The sequence below is a fragment of the Pongo abelii genome, chromosome 5 (genome assembly GCF_028885655.2).
Source record: "Pongo abelii isolate AG06213 chromosome 5, NHGRI_mPonAbe1-v2.0_pri, whole genome shotgun sequence".
Taxonomy (NCBI): Eukaryota; Metazoa; Chordata; class Mammalia; order Primates; family Hominidae; genus Pongo; species Pongo abelii.
In genome coordinates this window covers 85,798,915-85,818,287 of record NC_071990.2, presented here as the reverse complement: position 1 = coordinate 85,818,287, position 19,373 = coordinate 85,798,915, and positions in this window count along the sequence as shown.

Here is a 19,373-nt window from a genome sequence, read left to right as displayed (position 1 = left end):
TTTCTTTCCGTCAAAGGTAATACTAGCCTGAACTTTGAGTAAATCATTCTCTTGCTTTTTTTCATATTTGTATTTCTAAACAATGCATTATTTTTTCAGTTTAAATAAATGAACTTCTATTGTATACATTCTTCTGTGAGTCTTTGTTTCCATTCACTGTTACATTGGTATCATTCGTATTAATGCATATAGCTACAATTTGTACATTTTCATTGCTATACAATATTCCATTTTATGAATATATTATACTGTTTGATATGGTTTGGCTGTGTCACCACCTAAATCTCATCTTGAATTGTAGCTCCGATAATTCCCATGTGTCATGGGAGGGACCCAGTGGGAGGTAACTGAATCATGGGGGCCGGTTTTTCCCTTGCTGTTCTCATGATAGTAAGTCTCCTGAGATCTGATGGTTTTATAAAGGGGAGTTTCCCTGCACACGCTCTTCTAGCCTGCTGCCATGTAAGATGTGACTTTGTTCCTCATTCACCTTCCACCGTGATTGTGAGGCCTCCCCAACCATGTGAAACTGTGGGTCAATTAAACCTCTTTCCTTTATAAATTACCCAGTCTTGGGTATGTCTTTATTAGCAGCATGAGAACAGACTAATACACAGTTGATAGACATACTTGTGGGTTGTTTTTTTTCTCTGACACTCAGCGTTGCTCTGAACTTCCTCATGCATATCTCAGTAAAATCTATGAGAATTATTGCTCAGAAATTATATGCATGTTCAGCTTTCCTTTTAATCTCATTTTTTAAAAGTGCTTATAACAATTTATCCCCTATCAGTAGTTTATTATTAGAGTCTCCATTGGTACATATTCTTGCTAATCTTTGGTGTGGTCAGATTTTTAAATTTTTTCTAAACAGATAGCAGTGAACTATATCTCATATTTGATTATTATCTCATTTTATCAAAAATGTCATTAAAATATCTCATTTTTGATTATTAAATTAATTAAAAGCCATTTCAAATATTTGTTGGCCACTTCAGTTTCCTTTTTTGAAGTGTGTTTTCAGGTCCCTTGCTCACTTTTCTATTTGTTGGTTGTTTTACTAATGACTTGTAGAAGTTCTTTCTATGTTTTGAATGCAAATCCTTTATTGTTAATTGAAGTTGGAAATGTATTTTTCTACTCTGTGGATTACTTTTTAACTTGCTTAGTTTGTCTTATGATTAACTACTTTCTTGATTTTAATGTAATCGAATTTATCAACCCTTATTTTTATGACTCTTTCATGTCTTAAGAAATTCCATGAGGTTATGAAGACATCTACAATCTTTTATTTTTCTATATTTAAAAAGTATCTTCTATATTGTTATATATTATCTTATAAAACACAGTTTTGCATTTCATAAATAGGTATCTAATACTCCTGGAATTAGCTTTTGGTATGGTGTGAATTATGGGTTCTCATTTTTCAGACTGTCCGTAAAGGTAGCTACTTTCCAAACATCATTTATTAAAAAGTCAAATCTTTCCCCCATTGACCTGCAGTGCTGCATTTGTTTTCCCTCCAGAAATGAAATGTCCATATATTCATGGTTTTCCTCCTGGGCTCTCATTTGTGTTCCACTGGTCTACTTGATTTTCCTGGGATAATTCCAGTCTGTCATGTTTGCTATAGTCTTATGAGTATTCATATTTAGTGGAGCAATTTCTCCCAACTTCCTTTTCTTTCTCAAGAGTATCTTGGCTCTTTGCACATCTATTTAAATTTCAGAATCAGTTTGTTGAGTTACACACACTCATATACACACACACACACTACTTATTGTAATTTTGATTAGAATTTTGTTGAACCCATAAATCAATATGGAGTGAATTGATGGTTTTATAAAATTGAGCCTTTTAGTTGATGAACACAACATCCTACCATGAGGCCACTAGCTTGCAAGAAGTCAAACACATAGGAAACCATGTGCAGGTACTTCCCACAGCAGTCCTTACTTTGAGTCCTCCCAGCCCAGCGGTCAGGTGTGTGAGTGAACAAATCCTCAGATGATTCCCGTTCCTCACTGGAGGGTGTTCATATTTAGTAGATCACTCCCAGCCTTAAAGTCTTTCCAGCTCTAGACATCACGAAGCAGTGACAAGCCATCCTCACTTTTCCTTTTCTGAAGTATTTACCATGGAATTCATTGACAAAATAAAGTGATATCTGTTTTAAACCTCTCAGTTTGGTGGTTAGTTATGTAACAATAATAAATTGTAATAGAGAATTTTAAAATTTTTCTCTGCAAGGTTTTATAAATTTTCACTGTCTTACACATCTTTGTTAGGTTGATTTCTAATTATTTAAAAAATTAGATGTTATTGTAGATAGAATTTATTAACATTTATTGACTGTGGAATATGTTGTTTTAGCTCATTTCCAATAGCTTGTTAATTGACTTGATTTTTAAAATTTGATTTTGTACCCACCAACTTTGTTTTTCCTTTAATTAAAACAGTCTTTGCACATATTTTTATTGTGTACATAAACTGTCACCTATAAATGTTGACAATTTTGTTTCTTCCTGTTTAATACATGTAAAATACTGGAAATATATAGATTTTTGCATTATTGTTCTAGCTAGCACCTCCAATACAATGGCAATTAGAAGTGGTGATAGCCAAAAACCTTGCCATGTCCTCTGATTTGAAAGGTCAATGTTTGTTGTAGGTTAAGAAAGTAATTTTTAGTTTACTAGAAGGTTTTATTAAATGTTTAAAAATTATTTAGTGCTTATTCTGCATGTATTGAGATGAGTGTATGTTTTCCATACATTTCTGAATTTGGTTTGCAAACATTTTATTTTGGCTTGTTGAATTTACGCTTATGATAGGCCTGTAACATTGCGTTCTTGTTATGTCTTTGGTTTTGATATCAGTGTTGTTCTAGCTTCATAGAATAAATAAGGATATATTTTCTCTTTTTCTATTCTCTGAAAGAGTTTGTAAAAATAGAAGTGTCTTCTTTCAAAATTGGATAGAAATCATGTTTGAACTAATCTGGTTCTGGTGTTTTCTTTTGTGGGTAAAGATTTATGACTTCGTGTTCATTTTCTGTAATGGATAGAGGACAAGTGAGGGTTTCTACTTCTTAAATTACTGTGTCAATGTATATATTTGTAAAGGATATTTTCTTTTCATTTATATTTTAGTTAGTCTATTTGCTATAGATTCTTTGAAATTTGTAGAGATTTGTTTTGTGGCCTAACACTTGTTTAATTTTTATAAATTGGCAAAAAGTTGTTCATAATATTCTTTTATTATCCTTTTAATCTGTGCTGCATACGTGGTGTTGTAATCATTTTTGTTTTTAATACTGTTCATTTGTGCCTTATTTTGTTCTTAATCTTGCAAGAAATGTATATCAACTCTACAGCATTGAAAAATAAACTCAAATGTTTAGTTCTGTTGATTTTCTCTAATGTGTCATTGTTTTGTATGTCACTAATTTCTGCTTTTATATTTATTCTCTTTCTTCAATTTGGGGGGGTTTATTCTGTTTTTCTTTTTCTAGCTTTTTAACTTGAATGCATAGGTCAGTTACTTTCAAACTTCTATCTTTAATAAAAATATGTAATGCTTTAAATTTCTTTTAAAGTATTTGTAGATGCCACCAAGTTTTTTAAGAAGCATTTTTTCATTGAATCATTTAAAAATATTTTTTACTCTATATATTGTTTAGAAATGTTTTTCAATTTCCTAATACACGTGTAGTTTTAGTTTCTATTTTCTTACTTATTTCTAACTTAATTGTATTGCCATAAACTGTGATCTTCATACTATAGCATCTTTTAAAATTGTTGAGACTCATTGAGCCTGCTACTTGCTTAATTTTCATTAATTTTCATCTTCTGTGTGCTTGAAAAGAGTGTGTATTCTCCAGTTGCTGGATGTCATGTTCTATATATTGTCTATTAGACTGAGGATATTATTTGTGTTGTTCAGGTATTGTATTGCCTTGTCACGTTACAATATGTTATCTACTTGATTTATCTATTATTGATAAATCCCACTGTGACAGTGCCCTTATAAGTTTCTCCTTACAGAAAGCTTTTTACATTTTTAAACTATAAATCCATCTCATTTTGGTGTACTTCAAAGGAGATTGTAAATATCAATGTGCTTCTACCTGAACACCCCACTCTGACTATTTTTAAGATATTTAGTATTACAAAGTTTCTAGATGTATAAAAGTTTGAATTTTTTGTAACTCTCTGGTGAACTAAATCTTTTTTTTTTTTAATTATACTTTAAGTTCTGGGGTACACGTGCAGAAAGCAGTTTTGTTACATAGGTATACAGGTGCCATGGTGGTTTGCTGCATCCATCAACCCATCCTCTACATTAGGTATTTCTCCTAATACTATCCCTCTTCTAGGCCCACACCCCCCAACAGGTCCCGGTGTGTAATGTTTCCCTCCCTGTGTCCATGTGTTCTCATTTTCAACTCCCACTTATGAGTGAGAACATGCTATGTTTGGTCTTCTGTTCTTGTGTTAGTTTGCTGATAATGATGGTTTCCAGCTTCGTCCATGTTCCTGCAAAGGACATGAACTCATGCTTTTTAATGGCTGTGTAGTATTCCATGGTGTATATGTGCCACATTTTCTTTATCCAGTCTATCATTGACAGGCATTTGGGTTGGTTCCAAGTCTTTGCTATTGTGAATAGTGCTGCAATAAACATATGTGTGCGTGTATCTTTATAGTAGAATGATTTATAATCCTTTGGGTATATACCCAGTAATAGGATTGCTGGGTCAAATAGTATTTCTGGTTCTAGATCCTTGAGAAATCACCACACTGTCTTCCACAATGGTTGAACTAATTTACACTCCCACCAACAGTGTGAAAGTGTTCCTATTTCTCCATATCCTCCCCAGCATCTGCTGTTTCCTGACTTTTTAATGATCGTCTTTCTAACTGGAGTGAGATGGTATCTCATTGTGGTTTTGATTTGCATTTCTCTAATTACCAGTGATGATGAGCTTTTTTACATGTTTATTGGCTGCATAAATGTCTTCCTTTGAGAAGTGTCTGTTCATATCCTTCGTCCACTTTTTCATAGAGTTGTTTGTTTTTTTCTTGTAAATTTGTTTAAGTTCTTTGTAGATTCTGGATATCAGCCCTTTGCCAGATGGATAGATTGCAAAACTTTTCTCCCATTCTGTAGGTTGCCTGTTCACTCTGATGGTAGTTTCTTTTGCTGTGCAGAAGCTCTGTAGTTTAATTAGATCCCATTTGTCAATTTTGGCTTTTGTTGCCATTGCTTTTGGTGTTTTCGTCATGAAGTCTTTGCCCATGCCTATGTCCCGAATGGTATTGCCTAGGTTTTCTTCTAGAGTTTTTATGGTTTTAGGTCTTATATTTAAGTCTTTAATCCATCTTGAGTTAATTTTTGTATAAAGTGTAAGAAAGGGGGCCGGGCACGGTGGCTCACATGTGTAATCCCAGAACTTAGGGAGGCCGAGGCAGGTGGATCACAAGGTCAGGAGATTGAGACCATCCTGGCTAACACGGTGAAACCCCGTCTCTACTAAAAATACAAAAAAAAATTAGCCAGATGTGGTGGCGGGCACCTGTAGTCCCAGCTACTTGGGAGGCTGAGGCAGGAGAATGGTGTGAACCCGGGAGGTGGAGCTTGCAGTGAGCTGAGATCACGCCACTGCACTCCAGCCTGGGCAACAGAGCAAGACTCCATCTCAGAAAAAAAGAAAAAAAAAAAAAAAAAAGAAAAAAGAAAGAAAGGGGTCCAGTTTCAGTTTTCTTCATATGGCTAGCCAGTTTTCCCAGCACCATTTATTAAATAGGGAATTCTTTCCCCACTGCTTGTTTTTGTCAGGTTTGTCAAAGATCAGATAGTTGTAGATGTGTGGTGTTATTTCTGAGGCCTCTGTTCTGTCCCATTGGTCTATATATCTGCTTTGGTACCAGTACCATGCTGTTTTGGTTACTGTACCCTTGTAGCATAGTTTGAAGTCAGGTAGCATGATGCCTCCAGCTTTGTTCTTTTGGCTTAGGATTATCTTGGCTATGCAGGCTCTTTTTTCATTCCATATGAAATTTAAAGCAGCTTTTTCCAGTTCTGTGAAAAAAGTCAATGGTAGCTTGATGGGGATAGCATTGAATCTATAAATTACTTTGGGCAGTATAGCCATTTTCACAATATTGATTCTTCCTATCCATGAGCATGAAATGTTCTTACATTTGTTTGTGTCCTCTTTTATTTCCTTGAGCAGTGGTTTGTAGTTCTCCTTGAAGAGGTCCCTCGCATCACTTGTAAGTTGGATTCCTAGGTATTTTATTCTCTTTTTAGCAATTGTGAATGAAAGTTCACTCACGATTTGGCTCTGTGTTTGTCTATTATTGGTATATAGGAATGCTCATGATTTTTGCACATTGATTTTGTATCCTGAGAGTTTGCTGAAGTTGCTTATCAGCTTAAGGAGATTTTGGGCTGAGACGATGGGGTTTTCCAGATATACAATCATGTCATCTGCAAAGAGTGACAATTTGACTTCCTCTTTTCCTATTTGAATACTCTTTATTTCTTTCTCTTGCCTGATTGCCCTTTTTCCTTCCACCATGAATGTGAGACCTCCCCAGCCACATGGAACTGTGAGTCCATTAAACCTCTTTTTCTTTATAAATTACCTAGTCTCTGGTATGCCTTTATCGGCAATGTGAAAACAGACTATTACAGGTGGGTTTTATTCTACCTCACCCACTAAAGAAATTGCTCGCCTGGGATTCTGGCTTTTAAGTTGGTGTCTATGATCTGAGGCTTGTCCTGCTTAGTGCATCAAAATTTGCATGTCTCTCCTGGGAAAATGCTGACTCCAGCATTTACTTATCTGTGAGGATTTGTGCTTTCTCATTGTTTCTGATTTCTGAGGAATTCTCTTCTTTCTGTCCAACTTCTTCATGCATTAATATTATGATTTTGAATTTTAACTAGCATTCTTATTTATGTAACACTTGGAGGCAGCGTCAATGTTGCTAGAAAGTTAAGTCTATAATGTAGTTTGAAAACCAGAGCAAGTTACAGCAACCCGACATTAAATTATAATTTTAAGTGAAAATCACTCTGGATTTAATTTCTAGTTGGACTATTCTAGAGTACAGGAGGAAATAGTGTAGTTAAAAGGATGAATGGAAAAACAGTTAGAGGGCATGGAAGCGTTTTCATAATAAGCTATTTCCTATCTGCCAAACCAATGCAAAAGTTTCTACTTCCTCTCTCTGGACTTTTATATATACAATGAAATTAATTTGTTTCTTCCCAGATCTGTGAAGCTGTAATAAGGAAACACATACAAAAATTCTGTGTATGCGATTTGCTTATAGAAAGCCCTCAGGCAATGTGGGTGAAGGTCAATTCCTAATAAGACTTTGACAGATGCTACCCAGAGTTTGCCTAGAGACATGGTCAATTCTCCTATGCATGAAATAGTTCCAAAATGCAAACTTCTACTCAATCTAATAGAATGACAAAAGGCAATTCTAGGGAGAGAAAAAATCACTTTAAATAAAAAATTCTAGTGAATGCCCTTTAAATACAGGCTTCAGTGAATTCCCAACAAGTTCCAAGGGACATGAGCTCACAATAACTTAAAAGACTTCAAACTTGTTAGATTTTAGACATCATTTTGATCCTTTTTATTCTTAACAAGGTTGCTCATTCAGAACAGTGGTAAATGTACAACACTTCCTTGGATGGTACGATCAAGGATAAAATGCCCTAGTTTACTGCCTACATTCTAGTTGATGTTTTACATGTGTAATTTTTTTTTTTTTTTTTTTCACAGAGTGGATTTTAATTATTGAAAGGCAGGAGAACAACTTTCGGTAATTTGGGTACATATATTGGGCATCTCTGGGAGGCCATAGTGTCAGGCTAAGTGTAGGGGCTTCGACTTGGCTCAATCCGGGTAAGCTCAGATTATCTTTGACATTTACTGGGTGGGGACATTCTTGCCGCAGGAATGAACTGCTTTCCAGTTTATTTTAAACTGAGAACTCTCAATTCACTGTGATAGTTGGTTTGGCAGAGCTAGTTGCCATTAAAAACTCCCCCCATCTTAAATGAAACTTAAAATGAGTTTGAGCCCAAGTGAAATAGGAAAACTTGATGAAGAAACCCCTGGGCACTGCTGCCTTGTGAGTCATAGCAAAGGAAAGACATCAAAGGTTTCTGTCATTGCTTGTCCCAAAGACCTTGACTGATGTGGGGAATGGACTCCAGTGGTCATCTGGTGGCACTCATGGCTTGCTCTCTGGCTCTTGAACTGCTTCTCATGTTACTTAACTAAGTTTCTTCTTCTTTAGAGAAGAAACTGCCTTCAGCATATGCACACCCTCAGACCCTTTCTAATCTGTACCACACATTCTCATGTTAAAAAGGGCAATAAAGACAAAAGACTAAAGATAAAATGAGGTATTTTCATCAACGGGAAATTTCAAAGCAGAGAAAGAAATGAGAGTAGTACAGCTCAAATGAAGAGCTGGGTGAAGGCAAAGTTCATTGAAGAAACATATTATGGTTTCACTTGCACTGCTTTTTGCCTCCGGGCATGAATTAATTAGCTGATAATGGACACCATGCAACAGTAGGCTCTTAACAAAGGCTTGTTATCTAAAATACTTACATTGTTAGATTGTTATAACTATGCTTAGTTTCTGATAACAAAAATGAGACCCATAGAATATTTTCAATTACATCTTTTGTTTGATTATGAAAATAACAATAATTATTCCTATGACTTGTTTGACTCTAATACTAGCAAGAAAAAGACACATGCTTAGATTATTATGTCACCTTTCCCCATCAAGTATACCTTTGTAGCAATGATTAAGAGCTGCATTCAATAACAGGCCCTATAGCAAACATTTTGGTTCTGTGAAATGGGATACCTTTATTTTTCCTGGAATATAATAATTAATAAAGTTTAGCTCCCCATGAAAAATTGAATTTGATTCTAATCTCCAAATCAAGCATTAGTCTTTTTTTTAATTGATCAAAATTAGATGTAATCTATGTAAAAACAAGGGAAAGTTTCTTTTGTTCTTTTAGATGCCATTTACATCATTGGGCAATAAAGTCATGAATCCCCTGGAATATATAAAATTTCATATTTGAGAAGTAGAGAGAGAAAGAGATAGATGTTGCTTGTTGATGTCATTTTATTTTTTCCTGAGGCAAAGGCCTTGCATCAAATTCTGAAAGAGGACCATGGTCCATTCACAAAGAGGTCCAAAGAGGTTAACACCTTCCCAAGGGTAAGGATACTTTTTCAAGTGAGCTATTTGGTTATAAGTGTCTTTTTCTGCAGAAGGAAGCAGATTTTGTCATATTTCTGACATTGTCTTCTCCAATAATGTTTGTTCTCAAAAATCTAATGTTTGAGAAGTTAAAATGTTAAAGTTTAAGAAAAAAGTGTTCAAAAATATTATTGTGGAGCTCCCCAGTATTTTACAATATTCTGTATCTATTGCCTGTTTTCCTGAGACATTAATAACCAAGATATATGGATCTATTTGACTTGACATCTTCAGGCTTACATTTCAGTTGTTTGATTTTACTTTGTCACTTGCCAAGTGTTCACATTCATAGTTCTTCAACAGTATCTAAAATTATGAAATTCAATTATGAAGTGATTAGAACTTTGGGTTGCATGCAAATAATCCTTCCCTTCCCTCCCTCCCTCCTTCCCTCCTTTCCTTCCTCCTTTCTTCCTCTCTCCCTTTCTTCTTCTCCTCTTGTTGTTGAATTCTTTTCACTCTTCTAGTACTCTAAAAATGAAAGTGTTTTGCAAATAATATTGTGCAATATTTAAAATAATAGTAACAACAATAATAATAAAGCTTGACTACCTAAGTGCTTTCTCTATTTATTGCTTGTGATTTATTTCTATAAGAAATAGAGAAAAAGTCTCTTACCTCATTAAGTGGCGGAAAAAAAAAGCTATCCTCATTAAGCTAACATCTGATACACTGTAGTTCTGACTTTCATTTCAAAGCATTAATAACTTGTCATTTGTAAAAATATTTTAAATAGTAGAGGCCCTTGATTGACTGCAGGGCCATATTTCAATCACCAGCCTTTACTGACATCCTTGGTTCCAAGGGTGCGGCTGGAGCCTTTAGGAATGTCAGGAAAGTCCCAAGTCTGAATTACAACTCCATTATTCAATCCAGAGCCACGCTTTGTTATTTATAGTACTTAGAAAAAGTGTACGGACCTTTCAAAAGAGGAAAACAATAAATCAAACTAACAAGATGACCAACTCCAATATTAAAATGTAAAACTCTATGATGTAGAGGTAGAAAGAGTAATGAACATGTGATGTAGGGTTATTAAAGGTGTGATGGCCAGGAGAGAGGTGGATTATGGGGAAATTAAATTAAGTACTTCATTGGAAAGCTATCAAGTTCTGTGGAAGTTGTTAAATGACCAGCTAATAGAGCCAGTCTGATTGCCATAGTGACTTTACCCGAACAGCCCCTTTCTAAAACTCCTTCTGAAATTCCCTGAGTCTCACTGCTGTGACATACAATAACAATAGAATACAAACACTGTTAATAGTTGCAGCATTGCTGCAAATGTTTTCTTGCAGTTATTGCTCTCCTGGGATGGGTAGTCATGACATTTGGGAAGGCCTGAGACAAAGGAATAATAAAGTGATGGTTTTCAGGAGTGATCAGCAAGTTATAAAGTTACCATTCAAAGATTATAATATGGGTTTGAGGACTGAGAATAAAACATGCCTTCTGATGGCATTGATTGAGATAGTATACCAATTAAGATACTTACGAGCTAATATCAGAGGAGTCCAGATTATTGGCTCCCGTTCCTGTGTAACAGAATCAGTTGCTAAAACCAATTTCTTAGCTCACACCCTTTGACCTTTTCTGTGGTGTTTTTGCAAGCCATTTACCTGATCCCTCTTTCCCCTCTCCCTCATCATCCCTTCAATACTTTAAGCCTCATTTCCTGTCTAGCAGTTAATAAAAGAAAAATGTCACTCCCATCACCCTCACCCAGGCCACCCTCCCTTTCCTTCAGATTTATAGGTCTTTGTCTTACAGCTAGTTTTTTCACCTTTGTTTGAAGTTTGTCAGCCTGTCAAAACTAGCCAGGTCAGAAATCTGCAAGCAGACACTCAAACATAATAATTGAGGTATCATTTGTTTAAATTCAGATCCTTGAGGTAGTATGAGTAGAACCACTATGAAATATGGAAAGGGAGACAAACTTGTTAAAAAAAATGAAACAAAAAATTGAAAGTAAACTAAAAACCCAAGCAGGTGTGTTTTCCAAGTTTTTTTTCAGGGCATGTGAACCTCACCAGCGCACGTTCAGTGGGACCATGCCTGGTCCATGTTAGCTGTGGCTGCCTGACCCTGGACTCTTTCTGTTCCTTCAGCAACTTGCATGGGGTCTAACCTGCTGCTCTGCACAATTTTACTCCAGAAATGTAGTTAAGTAAAATTTCAGGAACTATTTAATGTAGTTGCTTATAGAGAAACAAATACCTTGAAGTTCACATACAGTAGTAGTTCAGTACTAGTTCATGTACTACTAAACAACTGAACCTTAAAAAATAATTTTAAAAAGTGTGTTATATAGGACTTGGTTTGCTACTGTTAATCAGTTAATTGTTTGAGAACTAATGTGATACAATACATTTTTAAAACATTTATACTGTTACTTAAACAGACGAGTTGATATTTTTACTGCCCTTGAGGGAAGAGATGATCCCAGGAGGGTAGAACTGAAGAGGGTCTTAGCTAGATATCTGTATTAGTTCTAGGGCTGCCATAACAAAATACTGGAAACTGGGTGAATTAAACAACAGAAATTAATTTTTCTTACAGTTCTAGAGGCCAGAAATTCAAGATGCTGGCAGGTTTAGTTTCTCCCGAGGCCTCTCTCCTTGGTTTACTGATGGCTATCTTCTCAACATGTCCTCACTTGGTCTTTTCTCTTATGTACGTCTATGTCCTAATTTTTTTTTTTTTTTTTTAGACAGAGTCTCACTCTGTCACCCAGGCTGGAGTGCATTGCTGTAGTCTCGGCTCACTGCAACCTCCGCCTCCCAGGTTCAAGCAATTCTCCCACCTCAGCCTCCCGAGTAGCTGGGATTACAGGCGGGTGCCACCACACCTGGCTAATTTTTGTATTTTTAGTAGAGACAGGGTTTCACTATGTTGGCCAGGCTGGTCTTGAACTCCTGACCTCGTGATCCACCCACCTCGGCCTCCCAAAGTGCTGGGATTACAGGCGTGAGCCACTGCGTCCGTCCAATTTCTGCGTCTTACAAGGACATCAGAACTACATTTCTGGGGAAAAGTTAGCAGAGCAGGTTAGACCCCATGCAAGTGGCTGAAGGAACAGAAAGAGTCCAGGGTGGGGGAGCCACAACTAACATGGACCAGGCCCAGTTAGGGCCCACCTGTATGTCCTCATATTACCTTAGTTACCTCTGATGTCTCTTCATGTGCCCAAATTTTCTCTTCTTGTAAGGACATCAATCAGATTGAATTAGAGCCCACCCTAAGGGTCTCATTTTAATTTATTTACTTCTTTAAAGAACCTATCTCCAAATAGAGTCTCATTCTCATTTTAATTTATTTACTTCTTTAAAGAACCTATCTCCAAATAGAGTCTCATTCTGAGGTACTGGGAATTAGGGCTTCGATATATAAATTTGGAGGTATGGCCACAATTGGGCCCATAGCAGTATTATAGTATCTTTATTTTGGACAAGAAAAAACTTAAGACCCAAAGATGTAAATTGTCCAAAGTCATACAGCTAATTATTAGCAAACCTGGCATTTGGATTAGAGTTCAGATTTTCCAAAGATTAGCGTCTATCTGGTCAATGTTTAAACAAAAACAGAAGTATAAAAGAGAAGACAGTGAAATGCCAGCATTTGGCAAATAATAGACATTCAATAAATGTTTGTGGAATCATTTACAAACTCTCTTTAATTGGAGCTAGAGATTCATTACAGTTTTGGTGGCCTTTTAAATACGTGTGGAGATGATAAATGGATTGAGAAATGAACAGACATAGAACAGAGAGACAAAGAAAGAATTGGCCAAGAACTATGGATTAGGAATCAGTAAGTAGCAGAGTCTGAGGTCACCTGCTTTCTAAGGGGCTCTTTTTGTCTCCATTTTACTTCACAGCCCCCGTCCCGCAACAGACACCAGCAGGCAGGGAGAGTTGGGGGGAGTGCAAAGCATTGAGCTGCAGAGAAAGCAGGGTGAGTAAAGAGGCTCCTGCAGATAACTCCCCTTCCACCACCAGGCTCTAGTAGCTCTTCCAGTAACACAGATGCAGAGATTTTAGGTTTCCTCTAGTAGGAGGGGCAGCTCGATGAAGGCAGAGGCTAAGACTGGGCATTGACACAGACACTAGAATAGAGAGCCACTCATGAATGAATGAACGGGATAAGTGAGTAAAAAAATAGTCATCAAACACTGAATCATGGCAACTATCTAAGACTGAAGCCTAAAACAATTCCTCATAAAATCCCTGGCTTATACTCAGGGATGTGTCCTCAGACACAGAAATCAGAGAAGACAATGCATATACATTGCTCAGCACTGAACTGGAAAAACACTGAACAGGAATTACACTCACGCTTGTGTCCTACCCTTAAAACAACCCTTCTATGACCTACTCATTAGTTATCTCATGCATTAATTTAAACATTTATTGGACAACCTGTGTATGTGTGGACCATATTATTCATTTTAACTTTCTAAAATACAGTTTCTTCTCAGTAGGGATCGCATGAGGTCGATCACACCATAACTAGGCACATCACAAACCTATTATGAAAATTCTAAACATCTTTCTAGAGGGCATAGGCTGAGCACCAATGTCCTTCTCCTTTTGGCTCTTCCATCCTCTATGACGTTTAGTCAGTTCTCTCTCTCTCTCTGTATCTCATATTTAAATTTTGCTCATTAGAAATAATAACCGTATCTCTTTGCTAGTACAGAAATTATTAAGCATTGGAGATTTTCTGGGAAGGAATCTAAAATAAAAGAATGTGAATTATAGAAATCGAAGTAGTAATTATGATGATTATTATGCCATTCTTCTTTAAAAGTTAAGACTTCTGTACATCTGATCCGCTTCTCTTGAAATCTTTTTAAAGACAATCTTTCCTTTTCTTTCCTTTGCCGTTGTATAACTCCTGTAGCGTTGTATATGTAAAACACTTGTAGTGTAAAACCATGCAAGAGTTACATCAGATTTTATAGATAAAATGGCAACTAAAGCTATTAAATAGAAGAACTGTAATTGGACTACCAAAGAACAAGAAATCTCTACTAAGAAACATATCAAGACATTATCAACAAGCCCAAACTGAGGTCTTTCCTGCTCTGTGTGTTATAATGTCCCTACTCCCATCTCCTCAATTCTCTTCTCTACCTTTCCTCATCAGGGGGCACCTTTTGTTGCAGAAAGCACAAACCCAGGAGACACTAGAGCTTCCTTAGGCTTCCAAATTGTGCAGGTAACTATAATGCGACGCACAAAGCCATTTTGGAAAGCAACTTGAGAGAAAAGTGAAGTTCTAACTTTCATATGTTTTAATGGCAGGAAATAATTTTTTTGACTTGATACTCAAATCCTCTCGGGCTATTTTCTTTTTCTTTTCTTTTCTTTTCTTTTTTTTTTTTTTGAGACGGATTCTCACTCTGTCGCCCAGGCTGGAGGGCAGTGGAGTGATCTCCGCTCACTGCAACCTCCGCCTCCGGGGTTCAAGGGATTCTCCCGCCTCAGGCTTCCAAGTAGCTGGGATTAAAGGCGCCCGCCACCACGCCCAGCTACTTTATGTAGTTTTTAATAGAGACGGGGTTTCGCCTTGTTGGCCAGGCTGATCTTCTCCTGACCTCAGGTAATCTGCCCGCCTCGGCCCCCGAAAGTGCTGGGATTGCAAGCGTGAGCCACTGAGCCCAGCCCCATCTCAGGCTGTTTTCAAAGACACTATTTATGAGATGCTTTGTATGCAACATAGCAGATCCCCTTTCTTCTCCTTAAAGAATGGGTGAGTCTAAAGTTGACAGGAGAGGAGATGTTGATTAATGTAGCAGGGAGTTGGGTGGGGAATTTGGGGAGGTGCACACATCAGTTTTGTTGAGAGCTAAGGAGTAGCCTTGCCTGCCCTCCCTATTCTCTTAAAATTGCCTGGAGCACTTTTGCACATACTCTCTAAATTTAAATTTCCCAAGACCCAATCATCCTCCCACCGACTGGATCTGCTGACTCTTAGAGCATGTCATTTGAAGGGTAGAGACAGCCAGTCTGGAGGCCAGGTGATGTAAATAATGTATGTTTCCCACCTATAGTTATTCCTCCCCTTTGAACTCCTTTGCGTCTTTCCATTTCACGCTGAATAATCCACCATCTTGAACTGCAGTCTGTTTCTTTGGCACGGTTCTTGTCTGTCCTACAAATTCCAAGCTCTTTGACATCAGGAGTAAGATACATAATTCTTGTCTACACCAAAAACATCAAGCCTACTGCCCAGTTAATATGATTTAATTGTTTGATGAAAGAGAAGGGGCAAATAATTTGATAGACAAGTGAAGAGAGAAAGAAAAAACTTGGGAAGATTTCTAACATTTTAAAATGTGAATGTCCTCTTATGTTCTCATATTATATGAGAGTGGAATTGTTCACAAAAATCTTAGGTCATTCACAGGGATCATGAGGACCGCTCTAAATGCTGATTCTTCAGGAGAAGTCTGATCAAACAGGGTACTCCAATGTATACCACGACATGAAAAGGCTCATATGACCGTGACGCCTGGAATTTCAAAGTCTTCAGGTGAGTGGACTTTACCCATCAGAAATTAAGACCTAATTATGGCCAACATTAATGGACTGATGGCAGTACCAGACATGGTGTCAAATGTTTGACATGCCACATGCAATCTTCACGATCATTCTATATGGGAGGTCCTGGAATCCCCATTTCAAGGATGAGAAAATTGAGCTCCAGAGGGCTCAAGTAACTTGTGTGAGGTCACATGACTCATAAGTAGTGAACTTTACCTTTTTAACTCAGAGGCCTGAGACTTAACCAGCTGCAACAAATATTGCTTCTTGAGCTAAGCTTGTTGTTTTGTTATTGTTGTTGCATCTTTTACTAAGGTGCGATGTGGAAATGCAGTTAAAAGAATAAGAAAAAGCACAAAGACTGGCAGCATCCCTAGAAAATTACTTGGAAGGATCTAATAAGAAGTAAACATTTTTAAAAAGCCTTTTATTGATAAAATATAGTCATTTTTGTAGTGGAAGAATTAAAATAATTTGAGGGATAAACATAAGTAAGAAAAAAGGTTATGCTATTGAACAGCAAAGTCCTCTGTTTGTCTTAAAATAGCTCTTTTATAAAAAGATGTCAGAAAGGAATTTCTGAAGGGTTGGTTTTATTTCGCTTCTTCAAACATGAATAATGTTAGAATATTATATTCTGTGCATCTTTCATATTCAACAATGTCTATGTGCACATTCTAAGATAGAACTGAGACAAAGGCAGTTATTCCCAACAATATAAACAAAAATTTCTACTTACACTAGAAAGATCCATCTATGTCGAGAAATTACTTTGAAATAATTTCCCTTATTTTTAGTCACTTAGAGTACTGTTACTTTAGTACTATTACTATTATACCTGCTTTTTCTTTTTGCAAAATTCTACTTGCAGATTCAGTTTGAGTCTGGAAAGTTATTAGAATTGCTTATGTCTGTATATATTTTTTTACCTCTGGTTCAGGGAAAGACATGTTTTCTTACTATTGTTGTCTTAGTGTACCAAATTCACACATATCCTGTGTATTCAGTGGGGAAATTTAAAATTTTCTATAAAGGAGATTATACCCTCTGATGGAAGTCTTTTTTAATAGACTTTTGGAGCTATTTATTCTAGTTTTAAGAATTATTAATAGGTATAAATGGAATGGAGTGGTAGAAAGACCACGAGCTTAAGAATCAGACCTACCTGAAATCTAATCTCTGGCTCTGTCCTTAGGTAAACTCTGAGATTATGAGCCTTGATTTTCTCTGTATGATAAATAATTCCATAAATTTAAATGAGATGGTATGTAAAGTACTTAAGTGGCTCTTGGTAAGCACTTAATACTTTTAGTTTCCTTTCTTTTTCTAACAAGCTTATTTCCTATTCAAAAGTAAAATTCTGGTGAACTATAAGGGCACTTGGAAACAGAGTTTAAGACTGAGTGCTATTATTTAATATATTCATTGGTTACTCCTACTAATCTGAACCCACCGATATCCCTGTGAAATCCTGCCAGGGGACCTTTGGAGGATGGCATTAGTATAGTATTGACAGCTTAGGGAACTGGAAATAAGCCAATGGTCATAAATTGCAAAGCCTTTTACAATCCAAACATGATGGAAACGATATGCCATTTTGAAGGTGATTTGAAAAGCACATGGCTTGGAATTATTTTGATGGATTAAGTATTTTCCCCTGAATCATCTAGTTTAGAAGATTAAAACTTGATTATAAAATACCAACATGTTTTTAGATGTGGAAATAGTTGAGCATAAATCAAATACTCTAGGTTCATGAGAAAATAATCAAGAAAACAAGTGATGTGGCATTCCTTAAGGTCGGATATTGGAACTAAGAAACACTACAATAGTTTATTGTTCATAGAATAATATATTCTTGCACAATTGTTTCAGAATGCAGGCACTACCCAGAGTTGATTGGTGCTTGGCACTATACCAAAATAATGCCCATGATGAGGGAAAGTTATAAGAATGTAAATTTTTTTCTCCCGGTACCTTATGTCTCCTTTACTTCAAATCCAGATAGAGGTGGTTTTGCAATTCTGTGGTCTAAAGGCATTCCAGGATAGAAGCACTGTGACAGAAAGAGTTGCATGATCGTCTAGAGCAGTGGGGCTTAACTTTTTGGGTCACAGACCCCATCAAACAGATTTAGTGGCAGTATTTAAGGTTTACTTAATAATATGGAGCCTCCCCACATGGCTAAAGGTGCCATTTAGGGTTCATAGCAGTTATAGCCAGTCTCTGTGAGACCTGCAGTGTGATGAGAGAAATCCTAACTCTTGTCCCAAAGCAATTCTTTCCCCTCTTCTCCTCAACTGCTGTTTCATATTTACTGTTAGTTTCCATAATTCTTTCTCATATGCAGGTTCAGCAGGGATGCTTTCTCCTTTAAATAAGAAAGATGCTGCAGAAACTAGCCATCTTAACATCCTTCCCACCTCCATACTTTCCCTTCTTCCCTCCTCAAACTCAAATATCTATGCTCCAAACCCCAAGCCCTTCTGCTTCTTCTGAGACTTTGCTGTATCGCTGAGCTCCTCCATTTCTGTGACCTTTAACCTCTCCTTTTTTTTTAGTGGCTATAGTCTGTGCTTTAAATAAGCACTCTCATATCTGCCTCAAGTCACACTAAGGAAACTAGAAACAGGAAAGCCTTACACATACACATTATGGAAGGTCCAGAGGGAGAAAGGGTGAGACCTCTGCCTGGACAGCCTGAATGACAACAGCAGAAGGAACAGATGGGTCTTCTGTTGCATGGATATGAGATCTGGCCACTGTCAAAAACCAGATCTGGCTTTGAGGGTACAGGCTAACGCTGGGGATAGAGTGAGCTAATGACCTAGGAAAAGTGTTGCTGAAGTAAGACTCAAAAAGAAGCCCTGGAAATTGGGGAGAAGGAGCACAGGAGCACTGAATGACAACAAGGCCCTGCATGCCAGCCCAGGAGTAAAATAAAATATCTCAGGTTATGGTGAGGCAAATAGGTGATATACATTGAAGTCACCAGAAACTCTCAGTGTTTCCAGGTTGTCCAATCATGGACAATTTAAGATATCTATACAATGTGACATTTTGATCCATAAGACTTTTAAATATGTCCTTGTAGTAAGAATGTTAATTCGGTATTTCAGGTGTTCCCAGGAGTACTGCGAAACGATCAAACTAGGAGAAGGAGGAATTGAAAGGTAGAAAAGAAATGCACATGGTTTAGGTCTACCAATTATATTTCACACACTGATAACCAGAAGAAGTGAATATGACAAATATGTTGATTGAGTGATGTTTGACAAGTAATTGGCTAAAAGGAAGATTCACACACTAACTGCAAAGTCTTGGTTTACTTGTCTAAGAATTCTACCAAAAATCATGTACTCCAAAAGCTTTGAAGTAAGAGATGCCCCTTTGCTTATACATTGTTTTTATTAATTATTACCTGCCACTTAGTTGAGTAAGGGTGAAAACTTTCTTCTTCTTTAGTGGATGAAAAAAATTATTGGTCAAAGCAGTAAAGTAGTTTGAT